The following is a 26,518-nucleotide window of genomic DNA, read 5'->3' as shown; positions in this document are numbered from 1 at the left end:
TAACAATAATAATATAGAAATTATCTTTTAGTAGATTTACCAGTATTACATTTTACATACTACTTTTTTAATAACCATCTGTTATTAAGTCACATTTTTGGCAAGCCCTGGTTAAACTTCCAAAGATAAACACATTCCCTTTTAAAGGAATGCAGTAAAAGTTACATTTTGTGCCAGACATTTGAAAAACCCAATGAAAATCTGTGATACAGATGTATACATCTTTATAGCTATATATATACATATATATATATATATATATATATATATATAGATATTGTGCTGTGCAATAAGTGCTGGAATGTTCAAGCACCGCCATATGTAGCGCATGACACAGGATATGGGTCGGAATGCATACTGGGGGGGCAGTGACATGTGATGGGGCTGACACGGAACAGGCCCTGTGTGCTGTCCATGTGATTCATTAACTCACAGCAGTGGGAGTTTCCTGCTAAAGACATTTACACAGAAAGTACATCAAAGAAGCACGTTCAGGGAACAGATTTTACGAGGTCCATCTACAAATCACAACATAGAAGGTAAGCATTTGACACCTGCTGAGGATCCTTTCAAGGTTAACTTTTACCAGATTTTTTTTTACTGTAATGAATATCATAAACGAGATTTTTCAAAACTATTACGCCTTTTTTGTTTTATTAAACGCTCATCTACAGACAAGCCAGAAGTCTTGTTTATCCCCTCAGAAATCTCATGGTGCTACCACAACCACAAGGGATTCTGGGTAGGCGCATGCAAATAAGGTCAACAATGATCACCTTTTGCCTCTATATCCAATTTATACATGGAACCCTTGAAAGTAATTGCCCGCTGTACAGGACAGCCTTTAGACAAAACTCGGGTAAGAGGTGCAGTAGCCAGATCACCACCCATGGACAGCTGCTTCGTCCTTAATGGGACTCGTCATCATGAGGTTGTGATACTGGCTTAATAATTGAGGCTGGGGGAAGGGTTTTCCATCACTTTCACCCATCATAACTTTTGTTATTGGTATTTTTTTGTTTTTGAAACCATTCTAGTATTTGCATGATATAATGTTTTCTGGCAGCTGCATATTACTTGTGTTCTAGCATTGGCATTGACCAATCTGCAAACCAAGCACACTGTCATACTGCCTTGTGGTAAAAAGAAGAAGGTCTTAATTACTTAGAGCCTAACACATTGACTAATACAATTCTGTAAAAGTCTGTAAAGGAAAAGATCTTATTTGACAAACAGGACTTCTTCAGCATGGAGCATCTGCTCAGAAATGTCAGGGAAAGCTGCCCAAAATATGAGAACTATTTAGAACTAACAAAAATAGAAGCCTCCAGGTCTACAGATGAAAGGATGTTTATTGGAACAAAAAGATAATACAAAACACTTGGTTTTTTATGGTTCCTACAAAAGGTAAACAGGCAGCTTTTGCTCAAATGTTCTGCACAGGCCCACAGCAGTGACCTGCTCTGCCCATGGGCCTGTTAACATTAAAATGGGCCTTATAAAAATGAAATTAATAGCACAGATCTGGCTCAAAATGAGTTAATACATAATAAGATAAGAGATAAGAAACTCGCATCTCAGGTACAGGTGATGCCAAAAGCAGACCCAGCAGGTAATAGAATGAGGTTCTGAATGTACTATAAGACTAGCGAAAGCTTTATGTATCAAATATAGTCACATCTGTTTGCTGCAATAAGGACAATAGCTGCCATAGGGTTGCAGTTAATGGAATGTATTTTTAGCTAACATAATATCTCCCGTGACTGCTTTGGAACGTGGTTAACTTTCTGTTCTTTGTTCTGTGTGACTGCTATTTAGTTTAAACATTAAAACCAAAATACATTAAATGTATGTAAACGCATAACTACAAAAAAAAAAAAAAAAAAGGTACTTAATACACCCGTCAAAACAGGGGGGCCCCGCCCCAGCTCTCCTATGGTTTAATTGAGATCAGATAATTATAAAAAGGCATCACTAAATAGGTCGAAGATGTAGGCACGGTATAACCTATGGCACAAGACATCATTGAGCTGCCCTGCTGCTCATGTAATTATTTTAAGGCATCTTACCCTGGAAAGATGCTGCAGACAGAAATTTATTTCCCAGACATTCCTGAATAGCTGCATTAAATGGATCATTACAAATAAAAGGAACTACAATGAAGGCACTATTGCTATTGTTGTCATTTAAAAAGGTTTTTTTTTTTCCTCTCCTTTTTTCAGAAATCCAACACAAAACAGGAGTGCGTGCATGTAGAATACAAATGTCACATTTAGCCATGGTTTGCATGGTCTGTAGTGTATCAAAGCAGAAGAAAACTGCAAAGAATTTTATTAACTTGCGAAATATTCCAAGTGTGGAGCGGTTCTGGACCTCCTCTTACCGATAACATTTCTGGGTCTGATTGATTGTTTATTTCCTGGAATTTTTCTCACATATGATGAATGGTAACCGGTTGATCAATCAGATGAAGAGCGTGTAGTGCTGTGCAGGTCATGCTGGGGTGGCTGAGAACCCGCACTCTGGCAATGCCAGTACTCAGTTGGGCTTATTTACTTAAGAGGGAGTTGGTAGGAGAGTTCCAGATTCATCACTTTGCATTATAAAAGGGTCAACCCCAATGAATCTCTAAAAGAAAGACTTGGTTGGCCCAGCATATAGTATAGGTAAAGAGCCTTCCTTTATGTCACTTCTCCTGGAAAACTATGTATTATGCAGGGCAAAGCCAGCCCTTCTCGCATGAGAACCTTTTAATACAAATGAGAAATGCAACTGTCTAGGTAAAATGGACTTCAAAGGATACCGAGTCCCCCTTAGGAGCTTTCATCTCATTTGCTGAACACATGTAAAAGATTAAAGCACGCTAATATTGTCAATAAATACAACTCTCAATCATACAACACATGCAAAACTTTGGCTTCAACAGCAAAAAAAAAACAAAAAACCCCAAACCCTGAAAAACAGGATTTAAACAGACTTTTGGACTAACTAATCTGTCTCTCTAGGACAAAGAGAAAAAGAATGAAAAGTTATATATTTTTATAAACATTTGGGCTATGCACAACGGTAAACCTAAGTCAGCGGGTTGGTGGTTTAATCGGATCATTAAGTAAAACTCTTAAATTTTTTTTAAAAAAAATTAAGGTTGTTCTTATTTTCTCATTCACCTTTAGGGTTATTAACCTTTCAAAAAGCTAAAAAAAAATCATAGATGCATGCCAGTGTTGGCATGTCTAAAAATTATCTTGAGCTGAATTCAATTTCCGATACACACACACACACACACACACACAATTACATACATTAGTGTGAATGCGGTTATTAAATTGACGTGTGTAAAATATCTCCATCCCTCTCCCATTCCCCTCTTAACTGAGTAATATAACATCACTACACTTGTCATATGTGGAAGGTATGTGGACACCTGACCATCACACGCATGTGAGCTTGTCTGACATCCCATTCCAAAATCATGGACATTAATATGGACTTTGCCCCCCCCCCCCATACAAATCTACACTCTCCTGGGAAGGCATTCCGCAAGATTCTGGAGTGTGTCTGTGGGAATTTGTGCCCATTCCGCCAAAAAGGTATTTGTGAGGTCAGGTACTGATGTTGGAAGAGAAGGTCTGGCTCGAAATTGGTCTTCCGATTTATACCAAGGGTGTTCAATGGGGTTAAGGTCAGAGCTGTGTGTAGTCCACTCAAGTGTCTCCTACTAAACTAACTGTATTACACACAAGATGTTTCTTTCAGAACAATCAATAAGGGAAAAAATATATGCATATCCTCTCATGATAACCCCCCCCCACATCTTAACCATTTCCAGAGGATTTCAAAAGGAAAAAAACCAAATCATCAGCAGTTAAACGGGTTAAGAACATGTACAATTACGAATCATTTGCAACTCTTGAAAACCCAGTCAATGCCAATTTGATTTCAGATTACAAACACAAATCTATAGAAACTAATTTAAGCTACAGTAACGGCAAGATAGGAAAACAGGCGAGACGGCAAGCACAAAGCAATTTAGTCAAGGCGAAAAAATTCAATTTTAGAAAAAAATCACCAAGCATCTTCTGTTCATCCATTAAATGGTGCAGGAAAAATAAATGCATAGAAATAGCATAAAACTACCCCGCAAAGTGTTTGAGTTTTGGGGCTTTTGTTTTGTTTATTTTTTTTTAAATATACCCTTCCCCAAAAATTATTTTCCTTCTGGGTATTTGGGGATCTCAGACAGGTCGGGGGTCACGATTAGTTTGGGTTAATTCTAGCATTAATGTAAAGGACAGTGGGTCACACCAAAGGCCACCTTCCCACAGGGATCATTAAGTACAGCCTAGGATGTTGGAAACTAACAATCTACTTATGAGTTGCTACACAAGTCTGTTTAAGTTTTAAGTAACAATGAAATAATGAAATACCTAACATTACTATTTAACACACACACACACACACACACACACAATGATACTACCTTAAAAAGCTTTGGTTGCACATAATTAACTGATTGAAACTATTCTATAATAACCTATGAACAAAGTGGAGGAAGTGTATTTGTTAATTCTTCTTGCTGCATTAAAGACCTGTATAGGAAATATCAAGAAGCAGCAAAAAGGAAAAAAGAAAAGAGACTAAAGAAAAAAGGATTATAAAAAAACAGCCTTTCAGCCAGTGAAACTCACAACAGTAATAAGTTCTCATGTTTCAGCATGTTCCATGACCTCTGGAATGTGAACAGTCTGCATGCAACAATGTCTTTCAGAGACCTCCCCTTTAACTGCTTGTGCCAAAACGCTCCTCTCACTTGTGCTGTTATGTGAGGGCATTAAGCTATATCCAGAAAACGCAGGTAGGATGGCCCAGATCCAAGATGAGCCTCTGGATTTACATGATCTAAATTACATCAAGGACTATGACGTTGCTCAAAGATATATAACCCTCTCGATTTAAATAACGGAATGACATTTCTCTGAAAGACTGAGATGAGGATTCCCTGTACAGGCACTCCTCGACTTTCAATGGGGTTACGTTCCCATGAACCCATCAGAAGTCACGTTCACATAATCACTACATGTACTATAGCTGTATCATCTTTGGGTAATGAAGCCAATGTAATCAACGTGCAGGGCTATTGCACCATCCTAAAGTCAAAATATTGTAAGTTGAACGATTGTAAAGTGACACGCAACGGTACTTTGTCACATCACCTTCAGAACATCACAACGTGGGCCTAAACAAATCTGCATGAAGTGCATCCTCATCAGAGCTGGCTTAAATAACCACCTACTGAAGAGCTTCCATTCCAACAATGGGGGGGCTTTCCAGAAAACATTCGGCCTTTATGCATTTAAAATAGTCTTGCAGATGCCATAACAATTCTACCAAAACAGTGGACACAAATCCAAGTTCTAAAACTGTTAAACACAAATTTCCCTGGCTGGCTTCAACATACACACAGCGCAGAGAGCTCATTCCACATTGATCGGAGCACTGCTTAGTAAGCACTATGACTGCAATGCCATACCATAGAAATAAAGAATACCTTCCAAACACATCATAGGTCACACCGTGACTTCACAACGTTCTAATAAAAAGGAAACATATTTCACCGTACACATCACACGGTATACGAGCTTCCCTGCAGATAGGCGGCTTGCAGATGTTATTTTATACCATAAACCGTTTCATTAAAGCTGCAGAGCTTCAAGAAGACAATTTGAAAGCTAAATAGCCCATGTCTAATGGTTATGTCAGTCATACACAGAAGCAGAGCTGCTCATTATCATGGCAAATTGCACCATTCAAAAGCATTGGCTCCGCTCAGTGTGTGAGGCATGTTACAGATACAGATAGAACACCGACAAAAGGCCAAAAGAAACGTTTAATGTGGACATATTCACTTCCTTGTGCATAGTTGGTATCCACAAAGAAAACTGCATGCTCCTGGAATCTGCTCATTTCCAATACATGTGTACACAAAGAGACTTGTATGATCAAGACATACATAATGTATTGTTGAGTTTATTCACACAAAAGAACATTTGGGGAAAGCTTTGAGTTGTGCTTCCTGTTAATTGGATACACCATCACCAGCTACAAGTCCACTTTTCAGGCTTTAATAGAATAACACTGATAATCTTGTTATCATGGCACCAGTGACTGGGTGGGATATATTAGGCAGCAAGTTAACATTTCATCCTCAAAGGTGACATGTTAGAAGCAGGAAAAATGGCCAAGTGTAAGGATCTGAGCAACTTCAACAAGGTACATCTCCAAAATTGCAGCTCTCGTGGGAGATGTTCCTGGTCTGCAGTGGTCAATACCTACCAAAAGTGGTCCAAGGAAGGAAAAGCGGCGAACCGGTTAGAGGCTTGTAAGCAGGGCTCTCTCCAGCTAATCTATCGTTTTATCTTAGTCTGTCAATTTTAGTCTTGTCTTAAATATATGTATTGTATTAAGTGCTGAGTAAATTGTTGGTGCTATATAAATAAAAGATGATGATAATAACTATAATGGGCAGCCAAGGCTCATTGATGCATGTGGGGGCAAATGCCTGTGTGGTCAAATCCAACAGATGAGCTACTGTAGCTCAAATTGCTGAAAAACAATTTAACGCTGGTTCTGACAGAAAGGTGTCAGAACACACAGCACATCACAGTGTGTTGCATATCGGGCTGACCCTTGTCCACTGCAATGGGCACATCAGAATAAGAATTGGACTACGGAGCAATGGAAGAAGGTGGCCTGGTCTGATGAATCACATTTTCTATTACATCACGGGATGGCCGGTTGTGTGTGCATTGCTTACCTGGAGAACACATGGCACCAGGATGCATCCATGGAGGCCCCACCTCACAACTTACATGACTTAAAGGATCTGCTGCCAACGTCTTGGTGCCAGAAACCACAGATGGTTCAGGGCTGTTTGGGCAGCAAAAGGGGGACCTACACAATATCAGGCAGGTGGTCATAATGTCATGGCTGATCGGTGTACATACACACACACTATATATATATATCTGCTCTAGTAAAACATAAGTGTTTAAACAGGTTAAAAGGAAAAAAAAATCACAGAATAATAATGTTACAATGGCAGGGCTTTAAAAATGAGGCATACAGAGGCATACAGAATTTGATAGCGGATAAGACCCATTCAGCGTGTGTGTCTACTGGTTTTGTTTTCTAAAATGACATGGGGTTTCTTGTGAGTGATGGCATCATGACCTTCCTGTACGTATCTTCTTAATCAAATGTTTAATATATTTTATACAATTAAAATAAATGAGTACTGGATTGCTTTAGAGTTTGAGATATCCACACTGTACAGATTAGAATTAAACAATAGGCAGCAATCAGTAGACATGCTAGCACATAGAACAATAGCGCCTTATAACGCTAGTGAATAAAAATGTTGTTTAGCACTGTAATATGGCCTACACATTCACTATTCAATGCATATTTTCCGTTGTGTAGGTGGTGTGTTTTCTTTAGCTATTAAAATATTTGCTGATCATTTTGGAGAAACTGATGTTCCTTCTGTATAGTCTCAATACTTTAAATAGAAGGCATTAGCTTTGTGTTGGGAATGGGAATCTGGGCATGGGACTACAAAGCATTCTTAAAGGGCTTCACACTATTTTGACCCAAAAGATCTTTGCAATACAAAAATCTTGCTACGCTATAGTGTGTCTGGACAGCATCGTCACCAACATGAATAACTTGATGAGAGAAACACGATAGCTGTATGCTTGAGGTTGATGTGAGAAACCAAAACGGAAGCATAAAATAGGGCAATACCTCAAACCGGGCACTTTCTACAACCTACAATAATCATTTAGGCACCAAAAGGAAATATTACTAAGGAGAAAAACTGTTCTTTTATACAGAACATGCAATGTGGATAAATGACGTGCCTTTGGGATATACAATTATTTCTAATAACAGGATACCTTCAGTGGTATGGCAAGGTCTGGGACAACACTTCCATATTGCAAGATGGCGCACTGTGGATAACTAGTTAAATAGCGGCTGATAGTGGGCACGAGAGGAGAGTTCCAGATGTTATACTAGTGAAAGCCTCAAAGTTCCCTCTCTGACATACTGCCTAGTGCCAAAATACAGTATGTACCAGATCTAAAATAGGCTATTATATTGTAATACAAAAGAATTGGATTCCTGTCCCCCACTGAAACAGCCCTATGATTGCTTGGTTTTAATATACATGTTTATTTTGGCCAACACACAAATTTAAAAAGAGTCACACCACCAAATATGCTTTACTTGTTTGGTTGATCGGACAGCTTAAAATCACTACAATTATCTTATTCAACGCCTACATATTTTACACTGACTTGTCTAAAATCATCACTCCACAGAACTGCAGTACAACGTATAATTACTGTGTATTTTGTCATGCTGGTCATATCCAACTGCTAGATTCTCTTCAGTGGTTGAGCAGCTAAAACTCCCCAAATGGTTGCCATCTTTGGTCTACGGCTATGGAAAGTCTAGCAGAGAATCATGAAAGCTTCCTTACTGCGGCAACTGATGACCAACCACTTGGTTTTCCTGCTTTTGAGTTTTCTTCATGTTGGAGATTCACCCACACATTATAATTTTAAATTATACATTTTAAGACAAGACAGGAGGCTTCCTATTTTGCATTACTTCCTTTACTTCTCACCATAGCAGCAAAGAAAGAGTTAATGAACCAAGTGTGAAACAGTATACAGGTGGTATATAAACCCCTAAACAGTCACTTTCTTCCTCTTTCTTTGCTGCTCACCGTAGCTGCAGGTCAGTCCCTTCCAGTTTACATTTATTGCTGGTCTCTTTACCCTTATTACTCATACTCAATTTTTAAAGTTTTGATGCATATTTCCAACGTTATTTTATATGTCTATTGTTGGTGTATATTTGTCACAGGACGAAATCCTTGTCCTCTTCCGTCTCCTACCCTTACCTCCTCGACGATCCCAAACTATGCGTCGCCAGGTGCGTCCTGGTTCTCATGCTCGGATTCTAGTTCCTGTTCCGGTTCGGTTCCTGTTCGGAGTTTCCTGTTGGTTGTTGGGCTTTCCTTGGTTCCGGTTCACAGCGGACGAACGAGGAAGACAAGGACTGTTTAGGGGTTTATATACCACCTGTATACTGTTTCTATTGGTTGTTCACACTTGGTTCATTAACTCTTTCTTTGCTGCTATGGTGAGAAGTAAAGGAAGTAATGCAAAATACTCGCCTCCTGTCTTTATTAAAAATTATAATTTTTCAGGCACCAAGGCTAGAATAATTTTCCAATTATTTATCAGCCAAGATTTGCAGATACACTTTACAAAAATGATTTTACTAGTATTAAAATTAGAACCGTGTAAGCCCTTTGGTGTACAACGCCACAGCTTGTGAAGTGCTATTTGGATGTGTGTGCTATACGGTTTTGAGCATTACTAAAATAAAGCTCTCCCCAACAGGACAAGCAAAAGCCACACTCTCAAAGGACATTCCTTTAGACAAAGTAGCAAACAAGCACATTAAAACCAGCAAAAGATACTCAATAATAATGCACAGAATTTAACTATTGCAGAGGTGCGGTTTGTTATGCAAACATTAAGGGGGGTTAACTTACCCTCTTAGGATTACTCCGATTTGCAAGATTTTCCCCTAGACGGGTTATGAAACCTCCTTTGAAGTACAACAGATGTCGATCTTTATAAAAGATGAACAAAAGCTGTTCTTTTTCTCCCCCTCATGTTACAGTAATATAGCAAAAATCAGTGGGAGAAGAAATAAATAGAACAACCTGAAGGAAGAACAAAGGGCTTTACATCCATTTTGAATTCATCAGAAGGGTAATGTGAAAGTGAAAATATGGAATTGCGGAGGCATGACTCAGCGCAGGGAAAATCCAGTTACTAGCTAGGCTCATGGCAAGAACTGGTGTTTGCTTACTGGAAATCATTTATCACAAACTTACCGATCAACATCTAGTGGAACTCCCAAAATTGCAACGTATAAAACACTTAAGTAACCATGCTTTGGGTTAGATACAATTATAATACCAGCATTGTTGGGCCAATGCCAAAAACACCCTTGTGAAGAGATGCTCTCTCATTATTATGATGGTCTTCTATAGCGCCAACAATTTACTCAGCGCTTCTTGCATCACATATATTCAAGGGGTATAACAAAACTAGAACGGACAGACTAAGATAAACCAATACATTCAGTAAAAAATGTGTATTTTTAAAAGCATATATTCCATAGGCCTGGATAATAGACCTAAACAACACACAGTGGGTGATAAGGTTAGACACGGTGCAATTGGAGGAGAGTTGGGTCAAGCTTTAATCAGCCTACATTCAGAAAACATCACGTATATTGGCAAAATAATGGAATCATAATTTGTATCTGTGGGCACAGACGGAAATTAAAGACATGCTACCTTTTTACTACTTAATTCAGTTCAGCCTTTCCGATGAATATGCCACTCACAAGCCATCAGTCTTCAAAAATGCCCTATTAAGCTCCCTAGAAAGCCATGGTCTGCAGTCAGTGTTTCTTCTCCCAGTCATACGCACACTATGTAATAGCCAGTTATGGTATGGATTGTGTGAGGGCAATACAGTTATGCCAAAGAAGCTCTGTGTGACTACTTATGTAAAAGAATAATAAAAAAAATGACTTCTTCCTTAACATAAGTTTAGAAATAAAGCCACTTCCATATATGCTATATACACAATCACACTATTATAGGAAAATTAATGTATTCAGTCTCAGAGACCAGCTCAGAGCACACAACATGATAAGGTAACAAGTTAAAAATGTCTCCGCTCAGCAATAACTTCCTTGGAATTGCGAACCATTTAAAAAGCCATGAAGAAAAACAAACTGATTTTGTCAATTGGTCCCTTTATATTCAAATATTTTAGACGCGGTCCAGCTTCACTTTTACACATGCAGCTGATTTTATGGAAACCCAGACGCCTGCAATTACAAGTTAATATTAATAATAATCCGGCATTCTGCTGAAACAAACGCATCCACGGCACATCTGTCTACAAGCCGAACGTTCTCATTAGCAATGATGGCAGCCAATGAGCCGCTCTGAATAGGCTCTGAGCAGATGAACGGCCACTTGAAGTTCATATTTGTGTAAGCTTTTGTTCAGGCTTTACAAACGGATCATTACTATAAATAATGCCTTTTTTAACCCCTTGCTTCAGGCTCTAATTACACTCCTTATTTACGTTTCAATTCCCGTATAATGACTGCATGCTGAAACTATAGACCACGACAAATCAAACTCATTCTGCAATCATGTGGCATGTTTGCTGTAATTTAGACAAACAATGCAGCGCTGAACATAGCTACAAATAGTTTCCAGCTTCAATTTCAAATGCTGGCTTGTAGTAAACATAAAAACATTCTACATCTACAATCTGATAGCAGATAAGAACCATTTGTCCCATCTAAGTTTCTGCATTTGGCAACCTGCAGAAATACCTCCAACCCTGCATGTATTTTTGATTTTATATCCATTATAGCCTTATTAAAAAAGTTAAAATTTACCAGCACGCATTTACAAACCTACAGTACCTACCTAGTAAAGTGGGCCATGCCACCAGCCTCATAAGTATCGAGATTTGGACACCTGACATGTTTAGACGTTGAGACCTAGTGATTTAAAACTAGATGATATTTATGGGATTGAGGCATTCAGTACTTTACTTTTACAAGTTAATTTATTAATATAGTTCCTGCAGTTTACAGAAAATATCTTCTATCATCCTGTTGAGCCTTATATTTTTAGGCTACTAGATATGAACACAGCGAGGCACTAGGAATGGAGACAGCGGGCTGGCTCAAGAATAGAATGAAATGAACTAACAAAGGATCATCAAGAACGTGTTGAACACCCTGCCTACTGACTATTTCAACACAACAATGTTTTAGTCCCACAGAGAAGCTCCCAACCCAGTACTCAAAGCATGCAAACAGTCCAGTTTTATTCCTGTCCTGTTAGTGTGCCTTGAGTACTGGGTTATATTGGATAGAAATCCACACAGGGGCAAGCACAGTGTCCATACACAGACACTACTGTCCATGGCAAGGCTAATTGAGGTAATTGTTGCTTCTGGGGCATTTAGTCAAATGTCCTTCACAAAGAGTGTTTCTGCTTACTCCCTGGTGGCGCAGACCCGATTCACCATTTTAGAGAACACCGGTGCCGTCTCAAAAGAATCACTGCTTATTTGGTCAAAAATTAAGCAAACTTAGAAAAAACAGGATGATTTAACTAAACAAATCCAAAACCTCCAGAAACAATCACATGCCACCAATATAGAAACTGAAAACAAAAGAAACATTTTGTAATGTAGACTAAAATATGCTTTTGGATTAGGTTTACCAAATACAAACTTAACCACAGCAAACTGACCTCTGTTATCTGTAACCACAGGCCAAGGAACACATCAAGACCATGATCTTGCAGGATTACTACATGACCACATAGCCTGTGAGACTTACAGACTCAAAGTCACATGCATTCCAAAACCTACATACTTCCTCCAGCAAGAACTTCGCCATAAACGTTTCACGTGATCAAGGGTTATACTGGATGATTGTATTCTCCACCATAACCGGTCTCTAGCGGCAGCCAATTCATAGAGAGAACATGTCTCACTGTGATCAGCGCCGCAACATTTCTCAAGCAACCTACTGAAGTATGACCAGTCCCTTAACATCCCCTTTTGTTTCGAACTAAGGTCATCCAAATGTTAGAGAATATCTCATCACACCACTTTATGTTTTAGCACCAACCATGTTTTATTTGCGGGGACCTGGCACATTAGTGGTTGATTTTGTGGAAGCAGCCTGTATAGTCATGAAATGTGTTCTGTTGTGAAGTCAGAGGCACCCACGTTCTATATCTAGCATGAAGACAGCATGCCAGGCACACGCCTGATGAGTACCATATAGTTTTAATCTCTCGGATAGGCCTTTTTTTCCCCTGTACTTTCCTTGCTTTTTTTGTTTCCTAGAATATATAGAAATACACAAATTTTATAGAACATCTACAATCTACTTAAACTGTCCTGTAAGAAAAGTGTTCCCTTAGGAATCTACACATGCCATTAAAACAGGAAAAATATTTTGAGCTTTTTGCTCAAGCTACTCTTCTGAGCTGAACACTTCTATAAATGCAGCATTAGAAACAATTCCCATATCCAATAAACACTCAATCCATTCCCAGAAATAATTTGTGTAAAAAAAAGAGAATCAGGGAATGCTTACCACGTGGCACAGTCAGGCAAAGAGAGAAACTAAAAAAAGGAGGGAGCCAATGTAGCCATAACCAAAAAGAGAAATACCGTATTTGCTCGATTATAAGACGACCCCCCAAAATCTGAATATTAACTTAGGAAAAAAAGAAAAAGCCTGAATATAAGACGACCCCAAAGGAAAAAAGTTTTACCAGTAAATGTTAATTCATGTAAACTATTTTTTTTAATAAAAGCTATGATTGAGAAAAAGATTTTTTTTGTTTTTATTTCTTGTATTTTCCAACCTGCCCCCCTGTTACGCACATCTGCCCCCAGGCTTGCCACTCCAATATGGCACTGTGGCCCATGATATGCCTTTTAACCCTCTATATGCCACTGTGCCCCATGGTATGCCTTTTGACCCCCCTATGTTCCACTCTGCCTCCAGAAATGCCTTATACCCCTATATCCCATTCTGGCATTTAGGGGGTTAAAATGCATATTATGGGGCAGAGTGGCATATAGGGAGGTATAAGGCATTTCAGGAGGCAGAGTGGCATTAAGGGAGTTAAAAGGCATTGTATAGAGCACTCTGCCTCCAGAAATGCCTTATACCCCTATATGCCACTCTGCCAATTAGGGGGTTAAAAGGCATATTATGGGGCAGAGTGGCATATAGGGAGGTATAAGGCATTTCAGGAGGCAGAGTGCTCTATTAAATGCCCCCTTAACGCCACTCCAGAAATGCCCTATGCCCATTTAACACACACACACACACACACACCCTATACCCCCATTTAACTAACTAACACACACACACACACACTCTCTCTCTCCCCCCCTCTCTCACCCCCCTTCCCCCGCTCTCCCCCCTCTCTTACCGGTGCTTCCAGCCGGGGCAGCGGGTTGACGTCGCCTTCTGCTGCAGCCGGAAGGAGGTGTGGCTAGCAGCGGGGGTTTGTATGCGTCCGTCGCGTATACTTTCCCCGGCTGTCAGAGATCAGAGTTCCCCGCACCGGTGCGGCACCGGTGCGGGGAAGTCTGATCTCTGACAGTCGGGGAAGGTGTATGCGACGGACGCAGACAACCCCCGCTGCTAGCCACACCTCCTTCCGGCTGCAGCGGACGTTGTCTACGCGGATCGCGTAGACGTCAACCCGCTGCCCCGGCAACACATCAGGAAGCACCGGTAAGTGTGTATGATGGGGGGGGGGTCGGGTGAGACAGGAGGATCCAGGTCCCCTGCAGCGGTGCGGGGGATCTGGATCTTAGTCTCCTAATCAGACCTCTATTTGAGGTCTGATTAGAAGACGACCCCGATTAGAAGACGAGGGGTGTTTTTCAGAGCATTTGCTCTGAAAAAAACCTCGTCTTATAATAGAGCAAATACGGTACCTATGTCCTGGACATGTCCATATTGGCAAAGTGGGTTTTTATTTTGCTGGTGGAACAGCGCCTTTAAACTTTTCAAAACACAAGTGCAAGAACTACCTGATGTACCAAGTGAAAATGTTTAAAAAGATCAGGTTTTGTCACTATGACAAGCGTTATAAGACAGTTCATTTGTTATCTGACGTGGAAGTTTTGGTTCACTAAACAGGACGGTGGAAAAAAAATTGCTTTCAATTAATCCCCAGCATCAAAGATTTCCTAAAAATGCGATTTATGATTCATTTCTCAAAGCTTTGCATGCTCCCTATTACGTTTTGAAAACCGTGCAAAATATTTTGCAACTCTGCAAATGTCATCTGTGGGTTTGTGTTTTCTTACACATAAGCTAAAATGTATCTTTCCCTTGTAAATAAAAGGTTTTACAGGGTTACTCATTACCACATTCTTGGAAAAACCATTCATACAGCCCCTTTGCACATCTTCCTACAAAGAGCAACATGAGCTTTGTAGCTCATAATGGGGATTGACCTGATCCAAGAAAATAAGGGCCCTGTTCACAAGAGCTTACAATCCGTGCCATTCAAAAGGCACACCGGAAACTTCTGCTAAACTTTTCCATCAAAACTTGCTTGGGAAAAAAATAGCAAAAAGGACTCCGTGAAAACTGCATAGAGAGGAAGACCTCCAGAATATCCACAATCAATAACGCAGCCTGGAGGATGTTTGGTTAAACGTTGCCGAATTTCAGTTTGGTAGTCTGCCTGTTGGCAACTGGAGCGCACTCATGATCTGTTCCAGTGACAGCAGCCAGCATACCATAACCTGCACTGAAATGGGGCAAAAGTTGTAAACTCATTAAGGTGAAAGACATTAAAGAAAATGTATGTCAGCAATATTCCACAACCTGAAGAAGCATGAGTTTCCATTAGTTATAACAAACTTTGTACACGCATTTTTACCATGTCAGAAAGCGATAGCACGAGATAAAGATCAGGTTTTAGACACAACCAAACTAGTTATTTACATTCCTGACAGATGGACCAATAGCTCATCTCACAGTGATAAAAAAAATTCAAACAAGCTGCTAAATAGGTCAACTCGCACACATGAAGACCTGACCACGAACCAAGTAAGCCTTTACCATTGGGTACGCTCATACCCACAGTATGAGACTGGTGAAGGGTAGAAGTATCCACTCGACACACATTCCGGTATTGCTTAAAAGGAAATTCAGCTCTGCTTATTCTCTCCCACTCAACATGAACCAAGTGAGAGATTCCTGTTAAATATAACAGCCAACTTTCAAGCGTTGGCTTAATTGGAAAGCATCTCCTGAGCTCCAGGCTCTGTAAGTCACCTCCTAGCAGGTGTTTCTGTTGTAGTCTCACTGCATCTGCTGCCGTCTGCCACCTTTACACGCTTCTACGAGTCATTCCACCGCTACATCGCCTGAGAACATATGTTTGCTCTGTCATCCTCACACAGAAACTCCACCACAGCACATAAAACACTGATGTTAGAAAAGATGCCCAGCAGAGCACTTCCCCATCACACAAACCGCTCGTGTCCAGAGAGGTGGAAACAGTAATAATAAATTAAACACGCTATTCATTTTCCTTCTAATGCAAAACACATCACAGACATTCAACTGCACTATGTACTATGTAAAACACTGGCACGCAAATGTCGCAAGGAAACGCAATAATTCACAGCCTACTTAATTTAAAAGGGTGGCCAAAGGGTGGGTAGACATGGATTGGACCAGAAAGCACAAGGGAAAGCCAGTATACCATGTACAATCAACACAATCACTCCATGTAGATGAAATCAGTATTACCCTAAAAGCTTGTGGAATGTAAAGTTTATCATTCACTAAATCGTAGACACAGAGACAGTATTTTCAGCGAAAGAGGAAGTTCTCCACAACATCCATGCAGCAGCAGACCATACAGTTCCTTTAATAGCCATTACTACTAGCAGTTGTGTTCTGTTCTAGTGATTCCATAAAAGCTTACCTAAATAAGAACATTATCCAGTGGGTTATCTGATATCAGTATAAGCTGGCAGGTATGATAATGTAGCCCAGCAACTTGTCTTATCACCTCTGGCTGTAGGATTTAGCATACGCAATGTACCGTCTCGTAAAAAAAAAAAAAAAAAAAAAAAAAAAAAAAAAAAAAAAAAAAAAATCCTTGCAAGAACCTAAAATGCCAAGCGGCCGAGTGACAGCGGTATTAAAGCACAAAGCCGTGTTTTCAGACAATCCCAGGATAATACCTCACACCCAGGTTAGCAAACAAAATGCTATCCCGGGTGTTTTCTTGTTAAACATTAAGCATTGAGGAAACCTATCTGGTCATTTTAGAGAGACAAAGAGAAAAATAAAAACTGAAAAGTGCTCTCTCTTTAAGGAAACATGGTTATTTACTTGGACTGGAAGTGCCTACAACTTGAATAATTATGGATTGGAGGGTTTTTAATATAAGTACACTTCTTAATTCAGCCTCTGCTTCAGTTTAAAGTTCTAAATGACTTCCTTCAGCCGCATGACCTGGTAGGCAAACTACATCATGATTTCATAGCACAGCTTGCAGAACACAATCCACTATGCTGTATCCATTTTTTGATAACCCGTGTCCAACTTCCAACTTGGCAGCAGTAAGCATTGTTGCGCTACCAAGAGTACCTTTAGATTTGTGCACATTGTGATCAGCAAGGCTCCCACGTTTCCATAGCTGTGCCAGGCACTGTGCAAGCCGACAAACTTTCTGAAAGGCAGACCCTTTTTTTCCCCCTGATTTTAATGGGTGGCAGACTCTGTGCCGCTGACACAAAAACAGCATTCACAAAAGCTTTCATCATTAGCAACATTCCACAATGGAGAGGAACGTGGGGTAAGGGAAGCATTACTACCACAGCCTGCCTTACAATCATGCAATATACAATGTACATATAAAACACCTGGAAAAGTGCTCTGTCTGGCACATAGAAAATACAGGGAGAAAACTAAACTAAAAAAGACGAGAGGGAACCACCTAGTTCCCAGCTGGGAATCTGTCTTCCCATAGATCAAAGCCCTGATCCAAGTTAAGACCAGCAACATCCTATCCATAGTACACACATACCTTCGGTGTTCCTATCCATGGGCATTGCCTGGCGTATGGGGACAGATCAAATCAGATAAAACAAAACAAAAAATCCCAAACAAGCATTGCAGGCTGAAGCTTTCGCTTGGTTTGCTTTCTGGGAAAGAAAAGAAAGTAGTCATGAAGAACGGGGGAGAGAGAGAGAGAGAGAGAGAGAGAAGGAGAAAGAGGGCTGGCTGCTGGAGGATACCAGCCTCCACAATGTGAACCAGATGTGTCACAACAAGTTTTGGGTGGAGAATTCACATCGCTCACAATGCTGAGGGAGACGTTACGGTTTCACAGTACAAGCTGGAGCAGAAATGCAGGAAGCACTTTCACACTTTTTAAGCTCCAATTCTACTGGGAGCCAATAAGAAACAACAAGCGGATGACTAAGGCATGCCATTAACTATTCAACACCCCTCCCAGTAATACACTGGAAATTATTATTATTAATAATGCAGCTGTTCACACAAAGATATTTCTCTCTCTATATATAGATAGATATATATGTCTCCAAAGAAAGCGCAAGAAAATGGCTCAATCCAATCCAATCTACCTGGAATTACAATGAGGCAAAAAGTGCACTTTTATAAAATGTATCATTTTATAATACTTAATGAATACCCTAGGATTATTCTAGATTTACCTGCACTTTTACAATTCGTAAAGCTGCAAATACTAAAATCATGTATTAAATTTATGTTAAGAAAAAAAAAAGCCTATTACACGAGTTTTTTCACAAAAAGAAAGTTCTGCATGACAGTCCAGAACAGTCCACGTGGGGGAAAAAAAGAAATATATTTCAGTCATAGGTAGCACACACCATCAATACCTCTGACCATGCTATAACCTGAATAATGCATCTTTATTACGACGGTTGAACTAAATGTCATTTTTGTAAAAAAAAAAAAAAAAAAAAAAAAAAAAACTGATTTCAACACTGTTAAAGGCGGTTTTTCAAGCTTAACAGTGTATTGTGTTACTTCCAGGACATATGGAGGCTCAACATCAGTCCTTTTAGGCCTCAAGCCAGACCTATAAAAAGCATTCAGCCACAATGTCCAGCCTGAAATGTTTGTTATGCTGAGAAGTCAGCAGTTTAATGACTAAAATTACAGCCTTAGCATGCCGAGAGCTCTCCAGCATACTGAAAAACACGAGTGTCATCCAATCCAAGTTTTTTGTAAAGTTTAAAATTCTCAAAAACATTTTTGTTAGTTTTACAGAAATATATATATATATATATATATATATATATATATATATATATATATATATATATTTTTTTTTTTTTTTTCCATAATTTTTTTTTAAGTCCCTTAGGGCAGAAACAAGTACGGTCCCCACTGAAGCAGACGTCTAGCACCTTAGCTATGCCAGCCATTATACAAGCACATTTCTTAATTAATATAAAACAAAAGCATGAAAAAAAAAAATGCCATAACAGACCTCGGCTTCCTATTCTGAAGAGAAGCGATGAAACATTTTAACCACTGAAGATTTCCGCAAGACTGACCAAATGAGATGGTACCCTTTATCAGTCTGCAAGTATAGTGAAAATGTGTAGGTATACAAGATTTTTTCCAACACATGACACGTGTAAATATATTCATTGCATATTTATGCTTGTATAGTCTCCTGACATACAGGGGAAAAAAAAGACAGGACAAAAATTTGCGATACTTTTTAGTAGACCCATATTAGTAAAACACAAAGTCAAGTCACACAGACTTCCAAACCGCAGAGGTTCGTTTAAAAGAAGGGATCTCCTACGTTATCTCTCAAAACCTCTTTCTTCATCTTACAGAGAAAATGCTGGCCCACTAAAGAGTGATACCAAGTTCTCTGGACTATCTCCTGGGATTACTACCATGTGCACTGCCAAGTGGAAGGGACTGTCCAATGCAACAAAACAAAAAACATACATAAAGCAAATACATTAACCCCTTAGTGACAAAGCCCGTATATGTATGGGCTCAAAATGCATTGTTTTCAATGGGCTTAGGGACCGCCCATTGCCCTTAAGGGGTTAATATGCATTTTTTAGCTTGTGTGTGTGTGGGGGGTACTTGCTTTGCTTCAGTTTATCGCCCCCTCCACCATATAAACATAGAATTTGATGACAGATAAGAACCATTCAGCACAATCTTGTCTGCCCATTTTTCCTCATTTAGAGACTCAGGCGTTCTACTTGTCCCACACAAGTTTAAATCGCATGCATTCTCACTCATTTGGCTGCTGGAAGTAGCCTATCACAGACAGGAAATCGCTCCCATTGAACTCAGTTGGAGCACCGAATACAGTATATGCGTTCGCGTGCGTACGTGCGTCTTTCCTATACTCTCCTGGAAGGTAAAATGTTCTGCTATAATATGAATGGCTAAAATGTCCCTTTGAGGAAAGTGAATTTAAAGCACAGACATGACGTAGTACAACTACATTTACCTACCAACAGAAAGCACCATATTACTTTATTCATTAATTCACCAGTCTTTATTAAAGTAATTCATCATTTTACGTGCACTAACACAACAAAGTTAAGAACATTATGGTCATTGTCCTTCCGTTGCTTCTATAGTTTCAAAAGCGGGTAAGGAAAAAAGTAAAGGAATACGGCTTCTTAGCATAACCATCTTGGTACTCAGCAATTAGGAAACTCACCAAGTGATGCGTTCAGCGCCAGTAGCTCATAGGATCAACAGATATGTTTCCAACGGACCTGAAACAAACAGCAGATAAATCAGACGTGATTCTTCATTCTTCTTCATTGGTATAGTCTTATGAAAACAATGCTAAACTAATGGGCAGAGTAAATATAGAAGGCCTAGGGCTGTACAATATTTCCTTTTACATAGTCAATTTTGGATTTTTTGTGTCTTCACAAACACTTGGAAGATGAAATGTTACGGCAATGAGAAACTGGAATAGCTTCATTATGTCGCAGAAACGCACACACTTACACAAGACCCAAAATAATCTCACAAAGAAAGCCCCGGCATTTGGATGTGAACATTTTCATTATTTCCAGAAGCTTAAGCAAACTTGAAAGCCCACAGAAATAATATTTTTAGCATTCCTGAAGTACAGTTTCCATCAGGGTGCAAATCAGCCAATTCCCAGGAGCGCAGGCATCCAGCTGACTGCAGTGCTAGACGGAGCTTCATCGTAAGGCTATTGAATTGCGAACAGTCTACTTCATCACTAATGCCTGCACGTACAAAGTGTCAACTTCCTCTGGGACTTTGGGTCAGGTTACTCGAGGCTTTCTGCACCATCATCATTAAACACATCAAATTGTACCTATGTACTAACGCTACTTCTAACTTTTTTTTATTATTATTATTTCAAATCGCCCTGTGCAAAAACAAGAACCGAAGAGAAAAATCAGAATATAGATTTAGAACCAGGATCACAATATCCGAGTGTGTGTATTCTAGCACACTTTTGTTGACTTGAGGACGTTTGAGCCTATGTTATTCTAACTACTTCAGTACACAGCACCACTTTTATAATGCTCAGTTCAGTAAGAATTACAAAAATTAAAATAGCAATTTGGAATGGGTAATCGCACAAATGTATCATTTGTCAGAAATACAGGCTTTTCTCCTTTTTTAAATTCTCCTCCAGTAATTCTGTAATCAGTTTCCCCAGCCAATTCATGCTCAGACAAAAACATGTTTCAAAGCCACTCTTAGGCTGTTATTAGTTTCCTTTCGCATACATTTATTCTTTGGTTAATTCAACCAAATTTACATCTCTTTGCACTAGATTTCATGTGCCAGATGTCAGCTTTGTAATAGTGTATGGCTTAAATTCTATTTACAATAGTATTTTAACACTTCCTTGACATGGCATCAGTAGACAACATGATAGGTGTTGCTTAAGGCAAAGAACGGCGGAAATTGATATATTAAAAAGAGTTTCACTGAACAGTTTAAAGGGGAAAAAGGCAAACCCATAGCATTGCTGAAACTTAAATATGGTTTATAGTGCGTTGGTCCATTGAGCATGTGGTACATGTGTTAACAACTAGTAAATCGGTGAACCCTTACATTTAAAGGTCAAATGCCCCACAGAAAATGACTGTAGGGTAACAATTACATTTTTTTTTTTTTTTTTTGGTCTCGCATAAAAAGTTAAAAAGAAAGGTTTTGTTACAGAGTTACTGAAATATAACCAGAAACCACAAAAAATATATCATGGAGCAACAAAAAAAATTAAGTTAAGATTTATTAATTATTGATAAAAATGAAATTACACTGTATGCACTTTAGGCACTTTTATCAGTTAATGATTGAGATCATATAATGCACTTTATTAATTACGGCAAGCCAATGTAATATCCACTTGTAGTTTTTTTTTTTTTTTTTTTTGTTATTTATTTATTTATTTTTAAGAATCGATTTATTAATTATTGGCAAAAATGAAATTACACTGTATGCACTTTAGGCAATTTTATCAGTTAATGATTGAGATCATATAATGCACTTTATCAATTACGGCAAGCTAATGTAATATGCACTTGTATTTTAATTATTTATTTATTTATTTATTTTTATTTTTTTATATATATATATATTTTTTTTTTTTATTTTTTTTTATTATTATTTATTTTTTATTTATTTATTTATCTTTTTTTTGCATTAATGAAGTTACACTATATGCACTTTAGGTATTCTTATTACAGTTAATGATGGAGAAAACAGTGCACTTTAATAATTATTTATGGAAAAGAATAAGTAGAATTAATGTACTAATATAATCAGCACTTAAAGTATTTAAGAACACTTTATGCACTTTAAATATTTTTGTCTTTGCACTTTAGCAAGATGAAAAAGTTGGTCCAATGTAACATGCATGCAATGCAATTCTTTTTTTTTTTTTTTTTTTGTATTTATTTATAAATTATTATTTTTTTTTTTTTTTTTTTTTGTTTTTTTTTGTTTTTTTTTGGGTTATAATCATTATAAATAAAGCCCGCGAACTCCTCAATGGGGGCCTCGCACAATGTTAACCTCATACAGTGGTAGCACACAACATGAGGTACAGTCATTTCGATCCAGGTAGAGGGGAAGGATCGTATAATGCCAATCAAATTTCTGTACGGGTTGGCTTAGGTAATAGGACATATTCTGTCCTCTTCCATTTTTATTATTTTTTTCGTTTCTTCTGCTTTCTTTTTTTTTATTTGTACTGTCTACTCTTCTTTAGCCGGGGGTTTAAATTTTCAAAACGAAAAATATGGTACGTTTTATCTCGTTAAATGCTCAAGGGTTGAACAGTCCTCAAAAAAGATCTTTATTACTCAAATTAATAAAAAAGGAAAAAATCGATATATGTTTCCTACAAGAAACGCATTGGTCTAATTCTTGTAATGTTCCTTTAAAAAGTAAAAATATATCATATACAATTGCTTCCTCTTTACAATATAAAAAAAAGAGAGGTGTCGCTATAATTATTTCTACTGACATAAAATATGAAATTTTATATCAAGATACTGATGTAGAAGCTAGATATGTGATAATTGTATGCAAAATAGAGGACCAACTATATACTTTAATTAACTTATATGCCCCCAACACTGGTTCAATGAGATTCATAGAAAACCTTTTCAAAAAAGCAGAGAGATATATCTGTGGAACCCTAATTATGGCGGGAGATTTTAATCTAATTCCCGATATTAATATGGATAAAATCCTAAGAAGGGGAGAAACTCTCGATAAGAGACTAGAAAGAACGGCTAAAAGCCTGACTAATTTTTTTAAAAAAAACAATCTATATGACACCTGGAGAGTGTTTAACCCAACTGCCAAAGAATTTACCCATTTTTCCGCGCCTCATGCCTCGTATGCGCGCATAGATCTGATGTTAGGAAATTGCTCCCTAGTGAACAAAATAAAAAAAATCTTGATTAAAGATATAATATGGTCAGATCATAACGCTATTATCTGTGAGACATTATCTAACTATTCCAAGAAAGTCCCACGAGATTGGAGAATAAATAATAGGATACTAGATAAGCATCAACATGTAGAATCCCTACGGAAACTAATCAAACTCTATTTTCAGGAGAATGATGATGAATCGATATCTCGTGTAACTCTCTGGTGTGCTTTTAAAAGTGTTATTCGAGGATATTTAATCAAAATTGGAAAAATAGAAAATAGAAAAAGAGGTCCAGAGTTACCTACTCTCTATATAAATCTATATGACCTCACTAAACTGAATAAAATATCCCCAACAAAATTTAGATCTACTAAGATCCAGCAATTAAAAAGAAAAATAAGAGACTTGGAATTCAATAAGATTAGTACAAATCTAGAAAAATTAAAACAACAGTGGTATTTTAAGAATAATAGAGTGGATAAATCGCTAACCAATAGGCTTAAGAAAAAACAAGCTAAAAACCGTATCTATAAAATTATTGAAAATAACAGCATATGTACTTCTCCAGAAAGTATAGGACGGGCATTTAATCAATATTACGCCTCCTTATATAATATAAATAATAAAACCCAACAGGAGGAAATTATAAAATATTTAAAAACTCTGCCCATACCTAAATTGAATGAGGTCCAACTGTCTCAATTAAATAAACCTATAGAAGAATCTGAAGTGTTAAAGATTATACATAAGATTAAAAACGGCAAAAGTCCAGGCCCGGATGGATTTAGTGGCCTTTTCTATAAAAAATTCAACTGTGAGACTGTTACATACTTAACTGCTTTATTCAATGAATTAATGGATAAAGGCAATGCTCCAGAAGAATTGCTAAGAGCCAATATCATACCCATACTAAAACAAAATAAAGCACCAGAAGAGATAATTAATTATAGGCCGATTTCACTTATCAATGAAGATATGAAACTATTCGCAGGAATTCTAGCAGAGAGACTGAAGCAAGTAATTTCTTTATTAATACATCCTGATCAAATAGGATTTGTCCCCAATAGACTTGCCTATAACAATATTAGACGCATAATCGATACTATAGATCTTGCTAATGTTGAAAAAATACAGATCTGTTTGTTAGCGCTAGACGCAGAAAAAGCGTTCGATCGTATTAATTGGAACTTTATGTTCCAGACCTTGCAGTCATATGGAATGGGGGGCAATTTCCTGTCATCAATAAAGGCCTTATATTCAAACCCTACGGCTAGGATTGTAGCACATGATATTAAATCTGAATGGTTTCACATTAATAATGGAACACGACAGGGATGTCCATTATCCCCAATGTTGTATATATTAACCATGGAGATTCTAGCAATTATAATAAGGGAAAATGAAAAAATTAAAGGCATTACATTAGGACAAGAAGAATTAAAAATGTGCCTATATGCAGATGATGTTCTCCTTACAATAGAAAATCCATCAAAGTCTATTAGAGAACTAATGATAATTATAAATAAATATTCAGAAATTTCCAATTATAAACTTAATATAGGAAAATCAGAAATTCTTTTCATAAATACTTGTGCTCAAATTAAACAATCAATACTACAGGAATTTAAACTTAAAGGCGTAGTACAAGAGTTCACTTATTTAGGTCTCAAAATAACAGCGAAAGTACAGGATATGATGGAAAGAAACTTTCTCTCCTGTTTTCAAGAGACCAATTACCTGCTGAAAAATTGGAAAAATAATATATTATCATGGGTTGGCAGAATAAATGTAATAAATTCTTATATTCTACCTAAATGGACTTACATCTTCAGACATTTTCCTCTAAAAATGCCAGCCCCATGGCTGAGTTTGATACAAACCTCTTTTAATGGATTTATTAACAACGGTAGAAAATCAAGATTGGGAATTAAGCTCCTATCACAAAAAATGAATAAAGGGGGTTTGAGCTATCCTAGGATTGTGCGCGCATACGAGGCATGTATGGTAATACATATATACAATTTACAATTAGAATCTAATAGGAACCAACCATGGTTTAAGATCGAGCAACACCTTTCTGGAATTAGGAATTTATCATCTTGTGTGTGGGAATTTCAATCTAAGTTTAAGATAAAGACCCACACAATAAATAATATTATAATTAAAGATACCATAAAGGAATGGTTTAAAATCAAGAAAAAACTGGGGCTTAAAGACAAAATTCTGGATACAGCGCAGCTAGATATTGTAGAACTTAATTTAGCAGATATATCTCTGTTAAAATGGAAAAGGTCGGGCATTGAAAATCTTAAGGATATTCTGATTGATAATCTTGTAAAACCATATGATCAATTAGTCGACCAATTCTGTTTACCATCTACAGAAGTTTTTCCCTATTTAAGGATAAAAAATTTCCTTAGATATGCACTTTATAACAATGATGCAAACATTCATTCAAAATTAGGCCACATTTTCAATCGAAAAGAATCCAAGAAAATTTTGACAAAGATACATGAGGTAATAGAAAAGATAGACGGAGTAGACCACTCTAACACCATTTCTAAATGGTCTAAAGCGACACGGACACAGATTACAAAGAAAAATTGGCAAAATGCAATATCTTTAACTCATAATATTATACATTCTATTTCAATTAGAGAAAATTATTTTAAAGTTCTAAATTACTGGTATTGGATTCCGTCTAAGTTATGCCTAATGTTCCCTGGAGCATCAGAGATATGTTGGAGATGCAATAGGGAAAAAGGCGATTACATACATATATGGTGGTCATGTGGGGTGGTCAGTCAGCTGTGGGACATGGTCTTTGATCTTCTTACAAAATTG

At 37.8% G+C, this 26,518-nt stretch overlaps 1 protein-coding gene across 3 annotated transcripts in view; it reads right to left on the bottom strand.

Annotated features, from left to right (window-relative positions):
* PLXNB2 (plexin B2) overlaps window positions 1-26,518 on the bottom strand; it is a 96,250-nt gene that overhangs the window by 43,064 nt on the left and 26,668 nt on the right. For 2 of the 3 annotated variants that reach the window (XM_053465510.1, XM_053465513.1), the window contains exon 2: window positions 20,450-20,507. The gene's annotated coding sequence lies outside the window, so the exon portion shown is untranslated. Of the gene's footprint in view, window positions 1-17,782; window positions 17,880-20,449; window positions 20,508-26,518 lie in introns of those variants that run through there. The other variant, XM_053465511.1, reaches the window with a different exon arrangement.

Source organism: Spea bombifrons, chromosome 4 (assembly GCF_027358695.1).
Source record: "Spea bombifrons isolate aSpeBom1 chromosome 4, aSpeBom1.2.pri, whole genome shotgun sequence".
Taxonomy (NCBI): Eukaryota; Metazoa; Chordata; class Amphibia; order Anura; family Pelobatidae; genus Spea; species Spea bombifrons.
Note: the sequence above shows the minus strand (reverse complement) of the source record. Positions and strands in the feature narration are given on the sequence as shown.